Below are 21,504 nucleotides of genomic sequence, written 5' to 3'. Positions count from 1 at the left end.
TTCTATGGCATATGCTTAGCTGAATCCCCCAATACACCTACAGCATGTGCGTACTTGTCAATGCATGCACATTCCTGTACAATATTGAACACTTTTTTCAAACATTTCATAAACATGTTTCTATTTTTTACATTGATAACTCCAGCGTTCGCCTCACACCGGAACTGAAAGCTTTCGCTCCTCATGTACTTTTTCTTTCAATACATTTTGAGGCATTAATAACTCATTCCTCTCCCACCACACCGCCCCTATAATACTACATATATATGTATGTACGTCTGTATGTTTCCCCTGGACACTTCTTATCCACAAGCTGTGACAACAATGTCGTGGATGACGCCTCCACTTTCTTGAGAACTGAAGAGAGGCAGAACTTTCAAATGATAAATGAAATATCATTTGCTGAGCGTCTTTTTCCATCTTGTGTTCACTTATCAGAAGGTCTTCTTCTTCATTTTATTACAATCTTCACATTTCATTTTAATGTTTAGTACTATAATCAATACATAGGATTTTGAACCTCTAAGTTTGCAGACATCTTGATCAGCATCAATGATTGAGTTAAGATGTCCTGAAAGTTTTTTTGAATATTCTTCAGGTTTTAATTCGGTGAACGGGTTATTAAAGTAACCAAAAACAAGTAAGAAAGATACCCGCTACTTATTTTCAATAAAACCATATTCTACAAATGTACTGAAAATATACTGCAAAAATACTGAAACATACCGAAAGCTGTATTTGGTACTACATTTTAAAAATACCATACAACACAAAATATATCAGATTGCCAGCCAAAGACCCGATTGCAGTAGCTATTTCTTGTCATACAAAAGTATTTCTTAAATAACTTCTCTTAACTGATAATTAAAGACACAATTTAAATAACATTTATGAGTTATAGATGACATTTTCTAGCGAAATAAATATTATTTATATAATGGAAAAAGCTTTACTAGAAAATACAATAATCTATTATCATAATAAAAGATTGTGCGTTTCATATTTGGTTCCTTCTATATATCATTTAACAGATTCTTATAAGTCACTTAACTTTATTATATGCTAAGATTAAGCTTTTACTGCTGAACTGACTGATCATTCAAACTATAGATTCTTACAGAATTGTCTCAACTCTGTCCTCATTACAAATAATAGCTATATTTTTTTAATAAAACAATTTTTTTACTTTATCAAACCTTATACAAATGAAAGTATTATTATTATTGCAGTTTAAAATATTTGGATTTTACAGCTTTGAGTTTTAAAATCATTGTCAATAGTATCTCTTAGAAACTGAATTGTGGTAAAGAAATCGGATGGTACTCAAACTACTCGACTCTGTATTTTCAGAGATATCTATAGATATCTTTGTAGCTGACAATAATTGTTCTTCTTTCGGATAGAATTTAAGCTATTTTCGCTCTTGCTATCGCTACTGATGCTGCTGCTGCTGCTGTTGCAGGAAGTCATTAAGCTCATGAGGTGGCATAAATAAAGTTTTTCGAACCGCCTTGGGTTGGGTCCTCCCCTAGAAAGCTGGAAGGTGACAGGCGGCGGAGCATTATTAAACGCGACAAAACAATATAAAATTTACTAGAGAGAAACAACACGAAATTGTCGATGCTACACGTTGCGCGTTGCACGTTGCACGTTGCAGCCTCCTCTCCCCCCAGCCCCCCTCATCGAGTGGATCCATCCAATGGACCGCGATCGCATGCAGCGGCTAATGTATCTAATAGATACACGACGGCATGTCAAATGCTACCAGCCAAGCATAAGCGAAGAGGGGTACTCAAGGGGCTTCGGAGTGTCGGACAGAAGCGTGGGGAGGGGAGGGGAGGGGGAAGAAGCTATCGCTTCGATGCGGCATGCAGCCTTGCAACGTGAGTTCCTAATTAACATTGGGATTGTAGTACACGTTTAATTTATATCTTATTGATGCCGGCGACATTTGTATTTATTTTTACCAGATGCTACACACACACCCCCCCCTCATCCTCCACCTATCCCCATCCCCATCCCCATCTCGCTCACTCTCCATGCAGCCCATAGGTACTTCCCTAAGAATCAGTGTCGCATTATTGCGAGACTTTCGTTTGAGTGCGCGTATGTGTGTGTGTGTGTGTGTGTGTGAGTGGAATTTTATTTTTATCAAAATTGTGGAAAGCTCGAAAATTTATATGAAATACGTAGGTATCTCGTCTAGTGTATTTGTATCTCTATCTGTATCTGTAGTTATTGTTGTTGTTCTTGCTGTGATTTCGGCTATAATTATTGTTAATATTTGTTGCTGTTTGTTCATTTCACGCGTTTGCTCTTATTGTTGTTGTTTTCGTCATTTTTTATCTATACTCTAATTAAAATATTCGTGTGTTTGCCTTTATTTGCTTCGCTTTGCTGTTTATATTTTTATAGCATGAACAAAATCAAAAAACAAAACTTGAGAAACAAAATTGAAAAATCTTACTTGTGCACAAAAATTTCATTTTGTTCTTTTTCATCATTATGTTGCTTGCTTTTTTCTTGTTGTTGTTTCAATACTCGACGGACATTGTCAAAAAAATAAACACTACCAGATCGTGGGAGGCTTGATTTTAATTTTAGACAAATTATCAAATATTTAGAATCTACTTTTATTATATAAAAAGGTAACACAATTTCAAATTACGGTCTTGGATATGGAATTTAATCATGTAACAAAAGGCAACTATTAAATTGCATAAAATCTCACTTACACTTAATAATTTGAGATTCAGTTTAATGAAGTATTCGAGTTTTCTTTAATAGTTATTCACACAAATTCACCGATCTTATTTTCTCAGCAAATGTGTGTATTATTTTTATTGACGTTTTCAATCTTGTGATGAGAACACCTTGTTCTAAAACATATACATATATCTGTACATTATATGTATACTGCTCACTTGTTTTATTTTTAAGCATTTATTTCGTTTATTATCGCCCATCTCTGCGATTATAAATTTATTACAAATACTTGTGTCAATTCTGCATATTTCGATGACGCTATTCGTCAGACCTGTTAAGAATAGTAATTATATTTATCACCCTATATATCCTCTAGACTTTGTAATTTAGTCGTTAGAACACAAAAGGTTACACATTAAGATACCACTTCATAACATATCTTGCGAATTTAGTTCTCACGGTTTCAATTATATTTTACCCCAAAGACCTAGTTACTAATTATCTAACATATCTTTACACATAATTCAAGAAATAAATAATATACATACATATGTTTACTTGCAAGAGTACAATCTCCAATTGTTCTCGTTGCTAATCTCAAATGTGTACGTAACATTATTACCACAAAATCAAATCATCTACAAGACTTGGAAATGTACATGTTTCGGTACATTATTTTTGTACCTTTTTGCTTATCTGTTGTATCTCAAGCATCGAACATGTTTGATGCGGCGCCGGTGGTGTCTGTGTTTTACAAAGTAATAACAGCGGGTTAACAGTGTTAATATTAGCTCTGTTATTTAATATTTAAGTCAAGAAATACTACAAACTAACATTTTGTGTACAAACTAATTTACACGAAACATGAAATGGATATCTGAAAGATTGCAACTTAATAATACTTATAATAATACTTAATAATAAAAATAGTTTAACAGAATAATATAATAATTATTGATGCATTCACATTTAACCTAGCTCAAAATAAATTAAGTTACAAATTACAAATTAAGAATTTAAATTAACACCAATATATTAAATAGAAATAGAAATGCCATCTTGTGTCTGCATTGGACAGTTTAAAATAAAATCCCAAATTTAAAATTTACAAATATTAACAAACGTATGTAATATTGCTAATATGCACATTTAACCGCAATAAACGGTTATTCCCCCTGTAATTGATGTTTCTTGTTACAACTGCGTATTACGCTGTGTGGTTCGTGCGTAGTTCTGTCAAACATCAACAACTAACATGTCTGTTCCAGCGTGCTCGGTTGCAACTGGTTTCGGTTGGACGTTGAACATTTTGGTCTGGCATTACGATTTGAAGCGTGCGTGCGTTCGTAACGAACGAGCGTTGTGTTCGTTCCAACAAGCCGAATCAAGTCCAACAAGACGACGAAAGAGCAAGTAAAAAAATTACGCGGGCGTTCTCAGTACATTTCCAGCAATCAGACGGGCAGCAGGTGTCGTGGTTCAAGTGCGGCTAATCTTCGATTTGCCTTATTTGTGATTTGTTTTGGTTTTTTAGCCAAGTTTGAAATTCGCTTGGCAATTGGATAATCTTTTCAATTGCAACTTTAACTGCAACACGCGAGCGAGAAGAAAACAAAAAACAAACAAACAAGCAAAAGAAAGAAATAGTGTTGATATGCAAAAACGAAATTCAATCAATGAATTAATAATAATAAACAGAGTTGAAGTGCAATTGCAATTACAATTTGTTTCTTAATTCCAAGCGAAACTAATGTTCATCATCATGATAATCGCAACAAAAATCAGTGACAATTTGCCTCCTGCGGCTAGCCAAAAACAATAAAAACAGCAGCAGCAAAAAAAAAAAAAAAATACGAAAAACGAAAACAAACTCACACATGCACAATGGCAGCGGCAAATTGGCATAAATAAATAAAAATCAGCGTTGCCTTTGCTTTTTTACAACCTGATTTTTATGAATGAATGCAGCAGCAGCAACTGAAGCAGCAGCAGTAGCAGCAGACGACGACGACGACGACGACAGCGCCAACAACAACGCCATCGTCGCGTGCACAGGAGCGCAGCAGCGACTCCACCCGCAACTTGCTGGGGTTTAACATAACCTCGCTACGGCCCTGTCGAAAGCGTTTATGCGAATTCGATTGCGACTGCGATTTTCGATTACGATTTCGATTCCCCTTTGCGCGTCGAGCCTTATTGGTGACACATCGCGTTCAGCGCTTGTCATTGTTGTTGTCATCATTGCTCACAAGTTCGCACTCACACACACAAAGAGACGCACACACGCAAGCACTACAGTGCAGTGACAACAATTGTCGCTGTTGCAAAATTAATAACGGAAGTTGTGCATTTTATTAATAAAAGCAAAAGCGACAAAGAAGCAAACACACACTTGTGAACAACAAATCACAACTAAATCACAGTGCATAGAAAATGCACAAAGCGTCATCTGCGGCTGTTTCTGTTTCTGTTTCTGCTTCTGAATCTTCCTCCTTCCATTCGCCGTTCGCTTTATTGTGCACTGTGGGGCCTCCTCATTGATTGTGATTGTCTCCGTTCTTACAGCTTTTTCAGTTTTGCAGTGTTATGTGCATCTCCTTGAAGGCAGCAAATTAACAAAAATATCCATTCTCATAATCGGAACAAATTCAACACCAAATTTATATACTCCCAAACATAAACACGAATATCGCGAGTTTCAAAAATTTTCAACAATATTGTAAATGTGTCGTCTAAAATAACTTCAAAAATTAACAATTTCTGACTAAAAGAACTTCGATTGTCTCGAAGGTCAAGAGCGCCAAAATTACATGCGGTATTCCCCAAGAAGGATTCATCGAGATACGTCCTAAAAATAAGTGAAGAAATCTCCGAAATAACAGAATTGGTAAATATTTGTTTGATCATATTTTGAACAAGAGCATCTTAAATATAAGAATTACTTAAAATATAATTGCAATGATAATGTTTTGAAAAGGTTTTGATTTCTGTTTTTGTGAAACAATGGGGATTTCAACAATCAAAACACAACACATAACATATCATCTCAAGTTCCATTCCTAGGCAACTAGTTATGTAGGTACATTAGAGGTGTACGTATCGTAAAAATGTGTGTATTTGGGGGAATAATGGTAATGGCAGATAATGAATAGATGAACAATATCGATAGATATAGATGGATGGTTGGATGACTAGATGCTGCGTAAGTGTAGTTTTCTCGCCCTGACTAATGTTGTTTTTTCCTATTTTTTTATGTTTTGTTAGCTAACAAAAGCAAATACAAACTTAGAGAAACCCGAAAATGTTCAAGAATGCAGAGAGGAGGCGAACAATTAACGCTTTGCTGTAATTACAGCGACTGCTGAAACAAAAAAACCAAAAATAAAAAAAAAACACACACACGGGGGCAAAAGAGGGAAAAGAAATAATGTTTGGGAACACACAAGTTACCAAAAATTAATAATCAATAACTCGCTAAAAGGCAGCCAACTCGCCAGTGACAGAAGAGAGAAGAGGGGAAGAAAGAAACAGGCAGGAGAATTGTAGAGTCGGAGGTAATTTTATCGGTCGTTGAACGAGACCGAGAAGATTTCCAAGCGAATTTCGGTAGGTTGATCTTAAAGGGGGCCTTGAGGGGGCCTGGGGGCTGGTCTCAGGGGCGGCACACGGTATGTTGTAAGATGTGATCGGTTTTCGGTTAATTACGCTTCAAAGTCGAAGTTCAGCTTGGAGGTTTGAAGTATTTTAAGTCTTCGCCAAAAGTCTTGGCTGTTGCCCGTTAGCTCGGCTAATTACATAAAAACAAGTGATTTGCGTGTGCGCTGGAGCCCAGAGGCATGCCGCTTGCCTTGCCGCATGCCGCATTGTAATTTGCAACTCACCAACTTGCGTAGCTAATTAGCCAAAGAATAGAGAATCCGAAGTCGAAGTTGAAGCCGAACCCGAGAAGTCAGAAGATTCGTTGCTGCTTCACAGCTTTCTTCACTGATATTGATTTTGCAATAAAGCATGGAAAGGAGCAAGCAAGGGTTGACCTCTTGCTATCTCTCTCTCTCTCTCGCTCTCTCTTTCTTCTCTCTCACACACACGCAATTTATCATATAAAAGAATAAAACAAAACTTTCTTTTTGGCTGCGACGTCGCCCCCTGCTGTGGTCAAGGACTCCGGGAATGAGGCACATTCGTCGTCGTTCTAGATAAATAAGCATTCTTAATTATCCCCTTTTTGACTGAACAAGAAAAAACGTAGAAAAAAATGTTATAAACAATGGAAAACCGCGCACTTAATGCGTTTTCTGTTTCGCCAACAACAACTTGGCGAACAAGCCAAGTATTTTTCTTCATATTATTCATTATTTCATTTCGTTTCGTTTCATTTTTATTTTTATTTTTGACCGACAAAAAGAAAGGAAAATGTTTTTATTGCCCGCGAAAAAGGGTACAAAATGGGCCGTCGACTTCTTTGTCGTCTTCGTCGTTAGCCATTAGCCCCGACTCCATTTGCAACCTCTTCCCCTCCACCCCGGTTGCCGCATAAAGCGTCTCAAACTTATGAAAAATGCAAAGTGCCGGCCAAAAAGTGGCCACAATTGAGTCTGGTATAGAGAAGTCCATTGGCCAAATGCCGTTCCATTGCCGTCGCATCGCGTCGCGTTGCGTTGCGGCCGTCGGTAAACGAGATTTGAAATCGGCGACCAACTCGCCTGACAGCTCAATGACTTTTCCTTTTTTACCTTCATTGCGGACATTCCTTTTTCCTGCCCGACCCTGCCCGGCCCGGCCTGGCGAAATATGTAATTGCACTTTTAGGCCCAGAAAAACAAGAAAAGGGACAAATTTGTACTTCAATTGTTTTCAAAGCGGCGCCTTCGTATCGCTCATGACTTGGCTAAAACGCCAGCTCTTTAGTTGTCGCTTACCTCAACAAACAATTCCCAAAATCTGACTTAAAAATTCAAAATTTGTGAAATGTACTTCTCCGATTGTTTCATTTTTGCCATATGAACAAACAACAACGTCGGAACAGTTCTCTTGAATATGTGTGTTTTTTGCCTTTATCTGCATGAGTTGCCAGTTTTCTTAGTGCAACTTGTATTGTCATCTTGTAGAGCCCAAGCTGCAGTTTATAAATATTTATGTATCTAAAATGTCGATTCTAGAGGCTATATTGAATACTTTCATGTTTAAAATATTACAATTCCGATTTGGAATGTGTTTATACAAATTCCTCACTTAATCACAATATATTTGATAAATCGAAATTAAATAAAAAAAAAAACAATAAACTGATACATTGTTTAATTTAATTGAATAACAATATTTTAAATATTTAACTACTATATAAAATATTAGTAATATTTTTATCTACTAATATTAATAAAACGTTGATTAAATTATGTTCTGTTATTAAATATTATATTTCAATAGTTTCGAGTTATTTACAGTAATTTTAAGGAATTCAGAAAAATACGAGTTCCGTCACATTATTTTCAAATTTTCGGTCAAGATTAAACTTTATACACATTTAATTTAAATTTCGAAATAAAAATTTATATTATGTAAACTTTTTATAAATTAATGTAAATTTCACACAGTCCGCAATGCGAAATTAAATTATTTCGACATATATAATATCTATCAGTTGCCAGTTTGTCAAATACATTATTGTATTGTTTCTTATATACTTTCGATTGCATGAACCAGAACTGACTTAATCACATACAAAGTTCTATCTAAATTTACACATACATATGTATATTTAATATATTTAGTTGTACATATATACGTATGTAGATATGTACGTATGCCAATTGGAAACAAAATAACAAAATTTTAGAAATTTGCATCCGTAAAAGGTTATTTTTTGTGCCTACCCCTTCCCCCAACCCGTTCCCCATCTGACACCGGCCCTTAGCTCATCAAGCCGCCCACCAAGCCAAGCCCACGACCTAAAAACCATTTCGCACACACATGTGTGTGTGTGTCTGTATGTGTGCTGTGTGAGAGGGGGGACAAGGGGATCTCTGTGTGGGTGTGAGTGTGAGTGGTGCTATTGTCAAATGCAATTTTCTAACGCAGCCGCACTTTCAACGTTGACAACGACAACGTCGACGTCGACATCAGCGTCAACAGCAGCAGCAGAAGCAGTAGCAGCAACAATTGCAGTTTTAAGTGAAAATAAAACACATAACAACAACAACAACAGCAAAGACAGCAGCAGCATTGGCCACCAACAACAATAAAAGCCTAAAACCTAATAAAAATTCAAATTAACATTTGAAAGAGCGAATAGGCGAGCAAGTGTGCAAGCGAGAAAACCAAGTGGGCGCCGTCAGATCTGCTGAGTGTAAGCGAGTAGGAGCGATAGAGAATCAGAGACAGAGAGCAAGCGAGAGAGAGAGAGAGAGAGAGAGCGAGCGGCAAACGAATTGAGAGCGAAGCGCACATGAATGGGACAGACAGACAGAGCCGAAAGCTTATGAAATTCTATTAATTTTTGAACAAAACTGCATGTAATGTCTGTTTGGACCCCATCCCCCACCCCACGCTGTCTCCCTTCCCACAACTGCTTCCCCCTTGAACTATTTGCTGCCGCTTGCAGTTTCCTAATCGCCACAGAACTAACTGCATGAAGGGGCGGTCGTCCGATTTTGTTTTTGTTTGCGTATTTTGTTGCAATTTGTTTTTGTTATGTGTGTACGACGCTACCCAGTGTCGCTGTTGTTCTCGTTGTTGTTATTGTTGCAGTGCAGACTGCAGACACTCGCATAATAATGCAATTTGCAAGCTGCCCATCTGTCTGCTCTCTACCCCCTCTCAATTCTTCCCTTTGCCAAATACCTCACTCTGCACACACAAACGCAAACACACAGTAGTCGACGTCACGCGCCAAAAAGACTGCACGACCAGCGACGCCGTCAGCTTCGCCGCTGTCTGTCGGCAGCCCGAGCCCCACTCACTCACACAAATGCATACACATGTACACACATTGAATAAGCTAGCAGACACACGCACACATGCACACAGCCGAGTATGCACGTACACACATACAAGCTTATAAGCATTGCAACTGTGCTGCCACCTGCAGGCTTGGTGTCTTCTGCCTTCTTCCTTCTCCATCTTCTTTATTTTATTTGCTGTTTGATTTGGCTTTGCTCGCTGGCTTCTCTCATCTTTCCTCTCTATCCCTCTTACTCTTTCTCTTTGTGGTTCTCTGTCGATTACGCTCTTGCCTGATTTTGCTGTCTCCACTCATATTCTCATTTGTGATTTTTGTTTTTGTCCTTTTTTTCGCACTGTTTGCCAGTTTTCCACAAAACAGCTGAAAAAAGCACGTGTCATCGTCATTGCTCTTGCTCGCGATGTTGATGTTGACGTTGGCAGCGGCAGCGGCGTCGACGTCGGCGTTGACGTCGCCGCTAAAGGCTGTCTGCGTTTTGTTTCCAACGCGTTTCGTGGCTGCTGCTGCGTCTGTTCATGCTGCTTCAGCTATGCTGTTGTTGTTGCTGTTATTGGTGTTGGTGCTGGTACTGTTTCTGTGGGTCTCCTTCGCTTCTATTCCCCTCGCGGGTCTGTTATTCCCTTTTCATGGTCGCGAATTCGTTTGCTTTGCTCGTTTGCTCGCTGTTTTTCATGGCTTTCGCTTTGCTTTATTTGATTTGATTTTTATGCTTGTGAATTTCCTTTTGATGCTCATCGCGAGCTGTTGTTGTTGTTGCTGCTGTTATTTCGCATTTGTCAGTGGCAGACAGGACAAAGCTGGGAAACCCCATGATGATAATAGCAACTTTGCACGCCGATGATGATGATGATGATAGTGATATTGCCTTTTTTGTTTACTTCTTTGCTTCGTGGGATTAGCTGCTGCCACGCCCCGCCTTCGCCACCATTACAAGCCTAAGTATTCCAATAAGAAATGCAGCCCCAATGCAATTTCTTTGAGCCTTTTCAGTTGTTTCCTTTGCAGCAGCAGCGAAATTATTGATTCGCAGCCACGCTTTTTGGCTGCACGCCAAGTGCAAAAAAGTTGGTTAATGCCAGCAGACAGTAAATCGACAGAAAAGACGAATTTCAAAAAGATATTTTCAAGATACATACATTGTGATGCATAGTTATTTGCTCAAATTATGACCAGAAATACAGACGCCATTGGGACGAAAGTCCGTCTGGCCCTTAGTCAATTGTGCAATCGCTGACTGCAGTCAATACTCGTTCGCGCTCCCTCTCTTTCTCTTTGAATGTGTGCATTTTGCTAGCTCTCTCTTTCTGCTGACTCTTAAGTTTTCGCCTAGTTTCCTCAGCTGAGGTTTGTTATTGTTTTCCTTTGCCGCTTTGCCGGCTTGTGAGTCGAGTCGTTTCGTTCGATGGAGTCGACAACATGAATGAAACACACACAGGCACTTGCTCGCAAGCATAGCGAGTGTGGCTTCGTGTTGTGTCGCTGGTCCACTTCGTGTTGCTTCAAACGTGTTCGAATTCGCCGCGAAGAGCGTGGGCGTCGAGTTGCGTCGTGTCACCTTGTTGAGAGGTGGAGTGCGAATGAGAGGACGAGTTCTACGAGAATTAGAAGCAACAACATTGCAACTTTCAATAAGAGAATTGTCTAAGGGCAATTGCTTCAACTACCGACCATTTTAGTAACGTCTTGCCCTCCCTCTCCCGCCACAAGCTTCTTCAGCAGTACTCTTTGCTTGACCAGAACTTGGTAAGCTGTTCATTAACCGTTAATGCGGCAGATCGTAAATCGAAATGGAAGGTGTGTCATTGCGACTTATAAATAAAATTAAACACAATCACAAGCGGAAATATTTGCGCTTCAAGTGTGGTTGTTGTTGTTGTTGTCGTTGACGTTATTCTCCCTCATCGTTGTTGTTGTTGTTGTTGTTGTTGCTGCTGCTGCTGTCGTTGTACTTTACGTCTCCTTCTACCTCTTTGTTGTTGCTGTAATTAATGGCAAACAATTACAAAAAAGAACGCGAAAGAAAATAAAAATAAAAAGAGACCCCAACAGACAGCGCATTCAAAGGTGGAATTACAAAATGAAATGTGAAGAGCAAGTTAAAAAGTGAATTACCTGATAAAGGACAAAACGCGATTTGAGGTGTGTTTGCCTCTGGCCAATACAATGCGTATCCACCTCCCCTTCACCCTCACACTTTCCCCTCCCCACTCCAATCTGCCAACTCACTCAACCAAGAGGAGGACGTGTGCCTTGGACAGGTTAAAAACCCGTGCCCAGCATGAGGCTTTACTGACAGCCACAACCGACGCACAATGGGCTCAATCCCATGGTGTAATCAGCAAAAGCTTCTCTAAAAAAACTTTTGATTCAAATAATTATTAGAAACTTTCCTCAACGTGGTTGACCAATATAACAATAGTTAGATTTTTGTCAATTGAAATGAACTTTCTACTATACTAAATTTTTAATCGAATATTTTTTTTTACTATGAGCAGTAAAAGGTAAAAAAATTTAGAAGACTCCGCAATTGTAATTTTCCTGAAATTAAATATTAATTTATTAAGAGACGATTATGTATAGCGCTATCTGCTTTGCTATGAGAATCATCTGATACATTTTAAAAGCTGATGATTTTTTAAGATGTATTAACTAAGTTTACTAAATATTAAACTGAATTTCACATCCAATCTGTAGTTGCTAGATCTAATATTATACAATTAGTTTTCTGAATCATGAAAACTATCCCAAAAGCGATTTAAGTGTAATGTCTTAAAGCAGAGTTGTTGATCAGGTCCAGTGACCATTGTCCAGTGTCCAGCTGACGCGCTTAATTAATTACGCGATTGTATTTGTGACTAACTGCTTAAGGTCCACAGTTGCTGTCTCTCTCTCTCTCTCTCTTTTTTCTTTACCTCCCTCCTCTTTATTGCCTTACCGCAACCTTAGGCGGGGTCACCGCACCGCACCGCATCGCACTTTCCCCCCTTCGCCTACTTGTACTTCACATCGGCTTCGCAGCTCCAAAACTTGCGCATTGATGAGCAACAAAAAGTTTTGTAGCACTGCAATCGCTGCCTGGCCGAGACTTCCTGCGGGAAATGACGGGAATCGAGAGAGGTCAGGGAGTGGAAGTGGGGAATTCGCTGGGGAGAAATTAATACCTACTTAAGCTTAACTGGACAGTTGACTCCGTGAAGTTGTAACTGGAAGGTGATTCACACGATTCACACGCCCAAATAAATCGTACCGAATTGTGTGTTCCAAGTACTCGACCGGGCGGGCAACGCATGAAGCGAAATGAGTCGATGGCTTAGCTTGGGGCTTACGCTAAGATCGGTGAGGAGCGGGTGCGGTGGAGTGCGGTGGTTTGTTGTGGTGTGGCCGGTTAACATGCAGAGCAATGTAGCTGCTGAATATTCAAATGGCGGCAATTATCCTTGCGGTGGTGCTGGCCACGCGACACGCCCGAAAGGACTCGCGCTGCCTGCCAAATTATGAACGAGGCAAAAACAAGGAGAAAATGTCTGAGAGAAAGTCGAAGGTGGAAATTTTTATTACCAAAAATTACAATGTGCGATGCAACGCAATATGGCAAAATGCCGAAAGGTGCAAGACGCAGGGTAACTGTGACTGTTAATTGTACCCCACACAATATCACAAAAAAAAAAGAAAAAAAATAGTAACAACTACACTACACAACGCTACAAAGCCGTGGGCTTGGACACCTTCGCGGGGTCAACAGCTCAGCTTTGTTTTCGGTCGCAACCCAGGACGACCCGTCGTCAAATAAACACCCTATGAACCCGGGACTCTCTCATCGGACTGCCGACGGGTGGTAACCCTACCTAGTCCGATGGTTGATGGAGGGGGTCTAGGCAGAGTTCCTTTTGTTGGCCATTACGCTTAATTTCATTAGAAATTCATAATTTCAGTTCAGTGTGTGTGCTGGAGGGAGGGGTGAAGGGGGCATGTGGGTGCTGTCACTTGTACATGTGTAAATGTGAGCAATAAAAAACGAATTTGATGTTGTTGTTTCGGTTTCTGTTTCTGTTTCTGTTTCTCTTTGCCAACCGCTGTGACTCCTGTTATCCTGTTAGCCCTTTTTTCTCCAACTATTTTTCTACTTTACCTCTTCGATGTTGTTGCTAGTTACGATTGTTGTTGTTGTTGTTGGGCCATTATTTTTGTCGTAATTTGTTTATAACGGTATTTATGAAATGGTCACAAGTCAACGCTTTCCAGGCTGTTGCTTTGCCATCACCCCTCACCCCTCATCCACCCTGACACACGCACTGCCCCCACTATTCTCCATCCCCATCCCCATCCTCATTCCCACTCCCATCCCACCCCGTGGCTCCCTTGTCGGATCACCCACAAAACAGTTTGGACATAGCGTCAATTATTCTTATTACGCCTATTACTTCTTTTTTAACTACTTTCGGTTGTTGTTGTTGCTTCTATTGTGGAAATCGTTGGCCTTTTATGTTAATCGCATTGTTTTTGACTGGGAAAACTCGTGTAACTGTAATTGATATGAGTCCTTATCATGCAATCCTTCGTTACAGCTCGCTTTCGTTCCTGTTATCGCCCTTTTATAAGCTCTAATTACAAGTATTACTTGGAATATTCAATACTATGAGCACTAGTCAACCAAACCAAGAACATAGCTCTCTGATTGAGATTGTATCATCATTGAGATTACCTTCAAAGTTAGAGTGTATGATTTTTACTCACTGTATTACTTTCACCTATAAAACGTCTTCATTTAAAGCAATTTCGTTTTTGAATCGTTCTTCAAGAATTTCAAATGAAAGATTTACTTGATGGACAATGTAAGTGAATTTTATGTGTGCATAATTTAAAGTCTTACGAATAAGATTCGCTTTTTTTAAGCTCGTCATTTGTTTATTGCTGTTTTTGTATTTTGTTTTTTTTTATTGTTTTGTCTAATTAATAAACTTTCACATCTGAGATTTGTTTTTGGGAAAGATTTTCACTTGCATGCAACTTAAAGAAGACGAAACCAAAAAAAAAGTCGTACTAAACATATTTCGTTGTTTAACTGTGGTCAAAAATGTCGAGTTCGAATCGTTTTATGCAAATGATTTGTACAAAAAATGCGATGAGAGGAAAAAGAAGCCACGATCAATACAGATGGCCAAGAGGCAAATGAACTTGGCTTGTTGATTTCGACATGGCCATGGAGAGTGGAATAAATTTATTGGAGTTTGACAGTTAGACTTTAATTACAGCATTTCACAGTGTGTTTAGTTACTAGAGACCACTGCTAGTCTCGACCTTAATCATCGTCATCGGCTGAATTGAAGGGAAAGCGCACTGCGATCCGATCGAATCCGATGCGGATCGGTCGGTGTGACCTTTGACCTATCTCGCTCCCCTTGACCATCGCAGGTAGTTGTGTATCTAAGGAGAGTGGTGACCACCTTTTGTGTGTGTGTATGTGTGTGTAGATATGTTTTTCCCTCTTCTTATGGATATCATAAAGCAATAAATCTTTTTAATATCTTCTCTCGTTTGTTCTGCTCGTTTTTTTACCACATTTTCTTGCCATGGGCGTACAGTTTCCCTTTCAGTTACAAATTTCTCACGTCCTTTTTTTGGCATTGCAGAGGCGTATGCGGGGGCGAGAGCGGGGAGAGTTTGATACTGGGGCAGAGGCGTTGGCATTACTCAAGTTTGTGGATTTGAAGTAATAACTCAGTGCGTCATAAAAATTTTAATTGCTTTGGGTTTTTCTCGGTCAGCCAAGTGCCAAAGCAGTTTTGGTAATTAACATTAACCCGAAAAACGTCCAAACAATGCAAAGAACCCAAGCTCTTCGTCGCCCCCTCCTCCATCCTGCTTCCCCATACTTCGGCCAGGAGTCAAAAACAACAAAAAATAAGTAAAAAACATGCCGCAAAGAACAATGAAGCAATAAAAATTGCAGCGCATAATTTTCAGCTGCCTCCATTTGGTGTCCCATTGCCCCCCACCCCGCACCCCTTGAATGCGAGGCAACCCTTTTCTTAGTGGCCAAGATTTTTGAAATTTCCACGCGTATTTGTAATTAGTTTGCTTATTGTCTCCCCCGTTTTTCACTCGGAAGAATCTTGACTTTCAAAATAAAGTCGCGCTTTTCGCAGAGTTGAGATAATTTTTAATTCTACTTTGAAATTATCTAGATTATAATTGAAGAAACACTTCCACATATGTTATGTTGTTATTAACTGATTGAATCCATATATGATTCAGTGCCACATTTTAAAAGTCTGTCTTAGACTAAATGTTGAAGCCTTAAAGAAATCATAAGGTAAAAACACTTACAAGGAACAAATAGAAGAAAAATATTGTGTTTTAAAGCAGGACAGTAAGAACTAAGTCAAAATAATGGTTTTGCTACCAATTGTTTGCTTTATGAACCCGCTCAGCTCAGATCCTTTGTGACTTACACATGGCATTTGTATTTCGATGAGGATTTGGGCATATGCGACATTTAGAAGAGAAGAGGTGAGGATAGAGGAAAAAGAGCCGCTGTCATGCAGGAAATTTATTTTTGGGATCAAGAAAATCCAAGGAAAATCAACTGCAATTGTTTCTGGCACTTTGATGTTGGGACACAAGATCTTAGCCAAGTGCTAAGTGACTGCAATTAGACAGACTCACCAAGCAGGTAGATTTGGATAAAGTTAAGAGGCAGGGGTTGGGATCGGTCACGTTTGAAACAAATCGAATCGAATCGAAACGAAACGGACAATCGAAGGGCGGCAATAAATTGTATTGCAATCGACACTTTTAACATGAACTCAAATGTTGTAGACCATTTTCAAATGCTTCTTTCTTCATTGTTCTCTTTGCAGATCACATTGGACCAGATCAGAGCCCAAAGAGCAGCACTTTATGTAAGTACTTGCTACCATATAGCATATATCAGTAGAGAGATGGTTTAAAGTCGAGTCAAATCAATTCGCTAATTGAAATTGAAATGCTTGCTTAATATGGTTAAATGCGAATGAAATTGCACCCCTCGGAGCAGACCCGGGGACTGCCCGGTTAACAATCTTAATAGAATCAAAGAGCGACGCAATATAAGTTTTAATTTGGTGTAATTGTGACGGGAAACTGGGTGCGGTGCGAGTACAGCTGCGATCCCCAGTTGATGAGGTACTCAGTACATCCATCAACGAGAATAACACAACAACCGGAGGTGAAGAGTGAGAGGGGAAGGCATGGCATGCCATCCGTTCGAAATATTGAAATCAATTAACCAAATGTCGCGAGTACTCGTCTGTTCAGCGACTCGATTAATAACTGCTTGCAAAAAGTAAACAAATCATCAAAATCAAAATTCAAATTGAAATCTTTATGCGAATCGCGGCAGATTTCGTTGTGCCAACCAGCAGATACCCTGTATCGATTGCAATCTGATCACGCCACTCCTATGCTCCACGATACGCATGGTACTTTCAAATGGCAAACAGCAAACAAATAACATGCCATCAAAGAGGGGTTCTTCCATTTCCATTTCCATTGCCAGTCCGCCCCTTGATGGCCTCCTTAAAGACTGGCGCGCCGATTTTCTGAGCAGCTTCAATTGTCTGCACTTGAGTTCAATTTCTGTTCTGTTCTGTTCTGATCTGCTGTTCGGTTGCGATTCGGTCAGCAACAGGAACAGCAAAAGAAGAAAAGAATCAAACATATAGAGATAGGGGGGAAGCAAACTACAATAGATTCGATTTGTTTTTTTTCTTGTTTTGGGGTAAAATGCTTTTAAATTCAATACACACTCACACATGAGCGAGTACTCGTTGATCATATTTTTAGGAACGCGAGTGGCCTGGGTAAATGTCATAACTATAAATTTTATTGAGATTCAAATGTACTGCGTACAAATTTAGATACAATTATTACTTACTTTACGACAACTGATTGAGAGTTGTGTGATCACATGGGGATCATCTTGACATGGGGTCTATTTTGTAGACAGAAATTAGCGGACACCCCACAGAAGACACAATATGTGAGAGATACAGATTCGTTAAGAGTTACTTGTTCTTCACTTTTAGAGTTAAATCTTAAGTTGTTCTTTAGCAAATGTAGATCACCTCGCTGGCACCCTGTTTGCGGCTTGTGGCATAAATGAAAATTGCAGCGACTTAATTACTTTTAATAAAGACGTCCGTGCGTGGAAATTTTCCACTTCATTAGCGAAAATATACTCGTTCCCGTTCTCGTACTCGTTCTCGTATTCGCATTCGTGGTTTTGCATAATGGCTCATTATGATCGACAGATGGGGACAAGAGAGCGAGAGAGAGAGAGAAACCTGCATAGATGTGGCTCTGGGTGTGGGAGGTCGCCTTAATACACACAAATTGAAAATTGATGAACTTATCCGGTATGGGGACAACAACAACAACAACAACAAAAAGATGGCAAGATGCAAGTAGATTGTGAAGCTATCACATAGCACTCGAGAGAATGCATTGTATCAATCAATGAAGATCTATCGATCGACAGCCGATCTACAGTCTACAATCTGCAGTCTTCTATGCGATGCAGCAGTCTACACATTTGTAGGAAATTACTAATAATAATGACGACTTTAATTGAATATTGCGCACTTCATTCATTGCTCATTCGATATTTGAATTTGAATATGAATTCGAATGTTCAATTCAAATTTGAAGAGGGGCAATGAGAGCATCGGCAAATTATCCATTATAAACTTTCAATCGACCATAAACACTTGGGGTCCCCTCCGGGACGAGACGGAGCGAGACACTTTGTATTGGAGCTCTTCCATTAGACGTCAGTTGAATTGGTCGATGGATCGATTGAGGTACTGACGTTATATTTGGATACTGCGGTTAATGAAGTTTCCTCGCAAAGATTATTCGCAGCGTACTTGTGGCTGTTGCCTCTTCATGTTGCCGGACCGTGTTGCGCGTTCTTCGTCTCGCTCTCTCCCCCCTCCCGCAAGCAATTCATGCATGAAAGCAATTTTTAATTTATTTTGGTTGAGCGCTTTATTTTCCTAAAATTATGACATAATCACAACAGCAGCAGCAGCAGCAGCAACAGCAACAGCAACAACAGCAAATAAAAGAGTCACCTAATAATGTCATGTGAAATTTATCGTACCCCAAACGAGTACCAGGGGCGTGGTTACCAAGCCATCGCCTGTGGCGTGAGGCGTGAGGAGAGACGAGGGGCAGGCAACTGGAAGCATGCGAGTAGACAACGCTCGGGGATGGGGGAAACCAAATATATATTTGGATGCGCCGAACACCTTCCGCTTCACAAATCAGCGCATGTGTTGGCATTGTCGAATTAGAGCAGGCAGTCGATAGGTGACAGCTGAGGAGGGGGCAAACGGGGGAGCGGTACCTTGGCTGACCAGTTGTCGGTCGGTTAATGTTAATTTTATAATTAACCTACTGCCAGAGCAAAACCCAAAACCGTCGATATATTCAAGCCAAGTGCCTCGATTATCGATTGAATTGAATACACTCATAAAATTCACTTAATGGCACAGTGCCCCAGTCTGAGACTCAGTCGAAGTCGCAGTCGAAGTCGCAGACACTGACTCCAATGCGGATTCACATTTATATGAACAACCTGCATCTGATGATAATGTTGAACATTTAAATGGCTCTTGAATATCTTCATTGGATAAGCACTTGTAAATGTTGCAATTAAAACAAAATGAATGTTTTGGATGATGGTTCGAAAATTGTCCTTTGATTCGTATAATTGTAATGCGAATCATTCCAAGTAACATCATGATTAATGGGGTTGTAATTTGAATTGACGTTCATTTATTGTTTCTAATTAAAAATAAAGTTAGAAACATTTTTAGCAGTATAACTAAATACTGATTACTGTTGAATACACTTTTCAAACCGATTCATAAGTTTTATGAATTGTAAAGTATAGAGGATATGGAGGAGGAGATCTATGAAAACCAAAATAAATTAACATTTTCCGAGACATTTCCATAACTTGCCTAAAGATCGAAAAAAGTTTTTAAATAGATAGTAGTATTCTTAGGTTGACAATCTTAGAGGTCGTTATATGATATTGGTGATGGGTTGACCAAAAGGTTTAAGGCGAACGAAATAAGAGGAGACAAAGGTTGATACAATCAAAATAATTAAATGAAATACCGTGGGCGAACTAGATGGACCAAGTATGTAAACATGATCGTTAAATTAAGCATTGAGAAAACGAAACAATACAATAACAACAGCACTACACACAGACAGACAAACAAAAACACTCGACATACGCATAGTGAGACAAACAAATAGAAATAGAAAAAAGAAAACGAAAAAGAAAAAGAGAGAAAAAAACAAGTTAACCAATGAAAGAAACGCAAATTTAATGACAAAAACGCGAACAGCTACAACTTGGCCAATACAAAGTGGCCATTGCTCGTTGCTTTTGGCCATAAGCACATTACAATCGAGTCGGAGCGAGAGATCTGGACAGCCAGAGACAACAAAGGGCAGAGTAACTATCGGACCCGATCCGATCCGATCCGATCCATTTTGAGGGGAGGGCGCAAAACGAAAACTACAAAATGAGAAACACATAAAAGAGCTCAACTCTCAAATATGAAGAAGAAAAAAGAAGCACACGAATCTAAAAACGAAGCGAATAATGTATTATTATAAGGTATGCATAGACAGAGACAGCTATAGCTACATAAAGAGAGCGAGAGAGAGAGAGAGAGATGGCAAGCGAGGCAATGACACTTACAACTCTGCCATTTTGGAGATGAAGATGATATTTTGAAATCCATATGAGCAGAGCAATAATTTTCATATAATCGTATATCCACTAAATAGATGTACCTGATCAACCTCTCTTTCTATAAGTGCGCTGGTGTGTGTGTGTGTGTGTGTGTGCTCATTTCACTTTGATTTGTTTTTTATTGTTTTCCCCCAAAAGCCAGAAGGGAAAAATCTTACTAAAACAAAAACAAATTAGTTTGAATGTTGCTCTTTTTAGTTGTACATAGATGAGCACACACAAACACACACACACAGAGACGCCAACTCGCTTTCTCTCTTGGCGTTAATTGTATTCGAATAACGATGCAGCATACCTATCTGTGTGTGTGTGTGTGTATCTTACAGATACTTCTTCAGTCAGGGTTTTGGATTCGACTGCGGCTTTTGGCTAATTTAATTTATGGCTAGTTTATGTAAATTTTTAATACCATTCAGTTAATGTTGCTGATGCTGTTGTTGTTGCTGCCATGCTCATATTTATTATTATTAGTATTAGTATTTTGTGTCTACTTTTTTTGTATCTGTATCTGTATCTGTATCTGTATCTACATCAGTGTCTTTGTTTAGTGACTGGTTTCTTGTGCGTATTTTCTACATTTTGGTTGCTGTTGTTGCTGTCCATTTCTCAATACTACCAATTTTTTGTGGAAGGTTCATTGACACCCATCAAAAGCACTGAGCGTGCAGCGACAAATGAATCCGTATCTCTGGCTCTGGCTGTCGCAGTATCTGAATCTTTTAAACGTATCCGAATCTAGTATTGTTGGCTAAAGAAAGTTGAAAACTCTTTCAGTGCTTTAGCGGCATTTGCATACATTTGGCCACATTTCTTGGCCATGCGAAACGCTCCTGATGCGCAGCTAATTGCGGCTTATTAGATGCCTATCAACTGGCCCGTCCCATTAAGTGCGTCGTTTGCTTCAAGTTGGAAATTAATTAGCACAGGTTACCAAAGAACCCCACACACTATCTCAGACTTTCGTTGGAATGAATATATAGTCAGAAACTAAATAATTCTTCGAGTGCGAGTGTAACGAAGT

The 21,504-nt window shown here is 39.3% G+C and overlaps 1 protein-coding gene across 5 annotated transcripts in view; it reads left to right on the top strand.

The window, feature by feature from the left end:
• Positions 1 to 4,131: 4,131 nt before the first annotated feature.
• LOC132791869 (protein abrupt) overlaps positions 4,132 to 21,504 on the top strand; it is a 53,127-nt gene continuing 35,754 nt past the window's right edge. For 4 of the 5 annotated variants that reach the window (XM_060800990.1, XM_060800974.1, XM_060800999.1 and 1 more), the window contains exons 1-3: positions 4,132 to 4,189; positions 5,272 to 5,593; positions 16,528 to 16,569. The gene's annotated coding sequence lies outside the window, so the exon portion shown is untranslated. Of the gene's footprint in view, positions 5,594 to 16,527; positions 16,570 to 21,504 lie in introns of all 5 variants that reach the window. The other variant, XM_060800984.1, reaches the window with a different exon arrangement.

Source organism: Drosophila nasuta, chromosome 2L (genome assembly GCF_023558535.2).
Source record: "Drosophila nasuta strain 15112-1781.00 chromosome 2L, ASM2355853v1, whole genome shotgun sequence".
In the NCBI taxonomy this organism is placed as follows: Eukaryota; Metazoa; Arthropoda; class Insecta; order Diptera; family Drosophilidae; genus Drosophila; species Drosophila nasuta.
This window is presented reverse-complemented; position numbering and strand designations above follow the sequence as displayed.